The sequence below is a fragment of the Perca fluviatilis genome, chromosome 2 (genome assembly GCF_010015445.1).
Source record: "Perca fluviatilis chromosome 2, GENO_Pfluv_1.0, whole genome shotgun sequence".
Taxonomy (NCBI): domain Eukaryota; kingdom Metazoa; phylum Chordata; class Actinopteri; order Perciformes; family Percidae; genus Perca; species Perca fluviatilis.
In genome coordinates, this window is record NC_053113.1 from 42,622,867 (window position 1) to 42,628,866 (window position 6,000).

Sequence of the window (6,000 nt, forward strand, 5' to 3'; positions counted from 1 at the left end):
ATAAATGTCAAAAACAATATATCTACAGTCATTTTCATTCTTGGTTTTGCAGCAAAACACCTATTTTACAGATTTTTTCTTTAATTATTACGATTAAACACCTTCAATAGAGTGACGTAAATCGTAAAAAAAAATAAACGGTCAAATAACTGGCAGTAACGGCTGCCAAACAAAAACGCCCAATTAAAATTTCCGAATTTAAATAAATGTCAAAAACAATACATTAATGGTAATTTTCATTCAAGGTTTTGCAGCAAAACACTGTTATTTTACAGATTTTTCCTAAATTATTACGACCAAACACCATGAATAAAGTGACGACACTAAAAGTTTTGCAGCAACATTTTTTATTTTATGGATTTTCCCTTAATTATTAGGATGAAAGACATCCCAAAAAATGGCAGAACTAAAACATTTGCAGAGAACACCTGTTATTTCATATATTTTTCCTAAATTATTACGATCAAAAACCTTGAATAAAGTGAAGATACTTAAAATTGTGCAGCAAAATCTTTCCTAATGTTCTGCAGAGAAAAAACATTTTTTTACATATTTTCTTTTACATATCAGGATTAAAAACCTTGCATAAAGTGAAGATACTTAAAATTGTGCAGCAAAAACAATATATTTTATGGATTTGTCCTAAAGAATTATGATCAAACACCTTTTGTGATCGTAATACAACATTTGATGACAAATGTAAAAAACAATACATTTACAGAAAATTTCAGTCAAGGTTCTGGAGAAATACATTGTTATCTTACAGATTTTTTCTATATTATTAAACCTCTTACAAAAACATACACACCACTATTGATTCTATAACACTTTTATTCAATTTATTCAGATGTAGATTTTGCAATATAAATTATTCACAAACAGCTCTTCAGAGACCCTCAGGAAGAATTGAAAACTCAAAATGTAATTTCTCCATGTGTATACCCATATGGAAAAGAAATGTATAAGAATTTCCTATTGCCGCCAATAGTAAATGTTTATGTTTTATATGTATTGTATGTCTTATATGAGTTATATGTCTCACATTATGATTTACTCATGAAAGTGGCCACTTTTGCATTTTTGTCATATAACATAATTATAAGAATTAAGTATGAATCCAGCAAACATTATGTATGTTGTTTATAAGGAAAGTGCATGGCAAATAATTTTTTCCGCATACGTTCCATATAATGTTTGTGGTTTTTAAATATTCAAACATGTCTCAGTTCTAAAGATATGCTTTTTATATGTAAATATATACCATTTTATGTTTTTGTGTGTAAAGTATATCTAATTTAAACAGAAAGTATGCTTTCTTTAAATGTTTTTTATACTATTGTTAAAACCAATTAAAATGACCATTTTGGTATAAAAATCATATACTTGTTATATAGGAATATATACCATTCTATATACGTTTTTTGTATGTGAAGTGTATTTTGTCATGGTAAACTATGCTTTCTTTATGTTTTTTAATAAGATTCTTATATGCCAGCCAATGAAAATTACAGTAGCATGTTTTTATGTATGAAATTATACCACCTCATACAATATTCTATAGTCAAAAAACATGCCGTCTTTGTCAGCTCTACAGGTTCTTCTTCCTTCAGCAGAGAGTTCAGTTTACGGATTATGTCATAACGAGTAGCTAGAGAACAAAAGAAAAATACATAAACCAGAGTTACACTCAAACAGCTGATTACTCCAGATCATTCTTTCGTAACACTAAGACTAAATATACACTCACCTAAATGATTATTAGGAACACCATACTAATACTGTGTTTGACCCTATCCTATCAATATGGGCCAACATTTCTAAAGAATGCTTCCAGCACCTTGTTGAATCAATGACACAAAGAATTAAGGCAGTTCTGAAGGTGAAAGGAAACCCCCACACCATTACACCACCACCATGACCAGCCTGCCCAGTGGTAACAAAGCATGAGGGATCCATGTTCTCATTCTGTTTATGCCAAATTCTGACTCTACCATCTGAATGTCTCAACAGAAATCGAGACTCATCAAATCAGGCAACATTTTTCTAGTCTTCAACTGTCCAATTTTGGTGAGCTCGTGCAAATTGTAGCCTCATTTTCCTATTTTTAGTGGAGATGAGCAGTACCTGGTGGGGTCTTCTGCTGGTGTAGCCCATCCGCCTCAAGGTTGTGCATGTTGTGGCTTCACAAATGCTTTGCTGCATACCTCGGTTGTAACGAGTGGTTATTTGAGTCAAAGTTGATCTTCTATCAGCTTGAATCACTCAGCCCATTCTCCTCTGACCTCTAGCATCAACAAGGCATTTTGCCCCCCAGGACTGCAGCATACTGGATGTTTTTCCTTTTTCAGACCATTCTTTATAAACCCTAGAAATGGTTGTGCGTGAAAATCCCAGTAACTAAGCAGATTGGGAAATACTCAGACCAGCCCGTCTGGCACCAACAACCATGCCACGCTCAAAGTTGCTTAGATCACCTTTCTTTCCCATTCTGACATTCAGTTTGGAGTTCAGGAGATTGTCTAGACCTGGACCACACCCCTACATGCATTGAAGCAGCTGCCATGTGATTGTTTGATTAGATAATTTCATTAACGTGAAATTTAACAGGTGTTCCTAATAATCATTTAGGTGAGTGTATTGTATGTTTACAAACTGATTATGACACTTTAAGCAGCAAAACAACTTAGCACTTGTGTTTGATAGAGTACAATGGGTATAACTAACGGATTAAGGGTGTCTTAATGATGCTAATGCATTAACATTGAGTCAAGTTAACTTGTGTAGATGGGTACATGTTTTCTGAAACAACACCGTTTCACTGCCAGCTAACAATTTTCCAGTATTTGTAGTGCAGTATACCGGACGAAATTGTGACAAAACTGTTACAACAAAAGTATGAGCTCTGTTTATACGAGTTACATTTTAGATCAAGAGTTGACTTGTTTAAATGGGACTCATCTTACTACTTTAACAGTTTTATTGCAGTGAACACATTCCATCAAGAACATTACAAACTATGGACACTAACACGTTTTTTGGAAATAAATTAAAGAGGGCAATTGGCACTTGAAGCCATAGTTAACTAACCACTAACAAAAGTGACGGTGCCTCTGTAGTGAGGCCACCCTCCTCGTTGTTTCCTCCCATAACAGCTGAGTAGGTAGAAATGGGATTCCAATCCTGGTCCATCTTGGAATCATCATACCGCCTTATGGCATCAGTTTTTATGTCGCTGAGCTTCCCAAAATCCTCCCCTTCACTCCACCCCACCACCGCAACCGCTTGGCATTCAATAAATTACTGGAAGACAGAAATTGTTAACAGCTAGCTAGCTAACCTTAAACGTCAGTTTTCTGACAAAACCCACTTCTTGTTTGATATTATGTCCTTTTATTTACAGTTCACTCTGCTTCTTTCTCATTGATCAGTCTTTTGCTCTCTCCATCACGTTTGCAGTTTTGCTCCCAGCTTTCTTGTTTGCGCTTCCAAACTGTACGTACACACCACGGTTGACTTGAGCTTCTAAAGTTACCGGAAGTTATTTATTTTCAATGGAAGCTGGCTTCTCTCAGCTGCAAGGAGCGGCAAATCTGTCGGCGTCACGTTTTGAGCGACCAGAGCGGCAATCCGAAAGTTGAAAGTATGTCAACTTTATGGTAATGAGCTATGACGCGGATGAGCGGCAAGCAGCGACATTGAGGAAAAACTCATAATCGCCGTTGCTGGGTTCCCTATGATTTATGATATGACGTTGTACAGCTGGCGGCTGCTTGCTCTGCCTGCATTCTGCTGTGGTTCAGTGGCTAACAAGAGAGTTAACTGCTAACAGACACCGCTGCGACCAAGAAACAAAAAATGATCGAAGAATGCTGCCACGTCAGAGCGGCCAAAGCGTCAAAAAGCTTCCCCGTACTTTTTGACAAGCGTCCTTGACAGGGCGGCCAGAGCTTCTTTGCAGCTCAAGTCGGCGGCGGTGTGTAGGTACAGAAAGTCTTTGTTTGCGATTCTGACACAAAGCTCTCTCGTGGGTGGGCTAATGAGTTTTGGGAGTATTTTTGAGTGACAGCTCAGTGCCTGCCTGCCCGCCTTGATGTTTCAGTGCAGCTAACGTTAGAGATTTTGGGGAATACACAAACTAGTCTAAACAGCGGATTCCTACAAGATTAATAAAGTGTAAGTATTGATCGTATATATTGTCTGTGATCTACGTTGCAAGCATTGTTACTAGACGTTTGTTGTTTCGTTGTGTTAAGTTACCAGCTAGCTAGTAGAGCTGTGAAGTTAGCATTTCACGTTAGCTAACTGCTAAAACAAATGCTAGCCAAGCCAAGTAACTTTGGCTTAATGTAGCTCCGTTACTGAGCTAATTTGCCTTACTCAATGGAGCTATATTAATTATCGTCTTCTTTCTGTAGAACCTACAGGACCCGATCACAGTGTTCGAACTATACCGTGGCCTTCGGGGGAGCCCACTTTTTTTCCACGCGCGGGCTCGGGCGCTTGCAACTTACAAAGATACATAACAGCTACAAGTGTATGCACTATACAGGATTTACCCTTTAATACTTTATCGACAGGAATAGATAGGGCAAACAGCCACCCACAAATATATAAACAATAAGAAGAATACCAGAATTCCTCCATTCAATTAGACCATAGCGACGCACCCCAAGCTTCCATCCTTAACAAACAGCCATGTATATGGGCTCTTCCAGGCTCTCCACTGCCGGCTGTTCCAATTTAACGGGAGAGAGGAGCGAGAGGGGTTAGGATCATCTTCAGCCAGAGAGGACATTATTTCTTCAGCTTCTTCTTGCGTTGTCACCCCGGTGGGAGGTGTGCTAACAGGGCTTGCAGCAGGTGAATTAGTCGTGCTATTAACGTCATCGCTACACAGTTTCTTAGTAAAACCAAAATTAATTAAACTGCCTTGTTTTCTTTTTGCCATGGCTATATGATGCTTACTGCAGAATGGATTTCAAGGACTTTGCGCACCGATTAATGGCCTCCAATGTTTATATTTTTTCTACGAATCTTTGAGTTAACATGTAGCCTACTAAACATGAGTTGGATTTGCACCGCAGCGCCGCCACGCCTTGATGCTCATAACAAGAATAACATGTATAGTTATCTTTATTGAAGTGAATTGGGTTTAAATCACCATCACGCATGAATTATATTTTTGCAGTTTTACACATTGATCACATTACACAAAACTGAAATTGCACGTCAAAATGACACATTGTCAATATTTTTAGAGACCCCCCAAAATTTCACAAATCATGTTTTCAGGGGAGCCCATGTCTTATTAAGGGGAGCCGAGCTCCCCCTAGCTCCCCCGTAGTTTGCACCCTGCCCGAGCAGAGCTACGATGCTATCCAGAGGTGTCAAAAGTATTCACATTCATTACTCAAGCAGAAGTATAGATACTAGGGTTTGAAAAGACTTCTGTAGAAGTTGAAGTATCAACTCAAGCTTTTTACTCAAGTAAAAGTGTACTGGTTTCAAAACTACTTAAAGGGGTGAGAAAATGCAAAACCGATTTTACCTTGTCATAGTTGAATAAGACAGTTTAATGGGTAACTAGGACATACATAGAACCTCAAAATCCCATTGACACCTCTTTCCTCTGCAAATCTCACAATTTGAAACTGCCTCTGAAAACGGACAAATCTCAACGAGCCGCCGAGTTGACATCAACTCGGCGGCTCCTCCTCATTTGGCTCTAGTCTCTCTCTTTGTCACGCCCTAACATTTACATAGGCTACAAACTGTAAATATACTCTAATTACGCCGAAAATGAAGCTAACTAGCTGCAATCTGTACACATAGGATTGAAGGGACAGTCGCAGCTAATGAAACCCCTAGTGTTAACAAAAATTCATAAAATTGAAATCGGACACCATTGTTAGCTTTATAAGACCTTGAGGAAGATGTTGTATAAGTGGCATGACGAAATTCAAACTGTAAATATAGCTACTCTATTTATGCCGTCAGCTG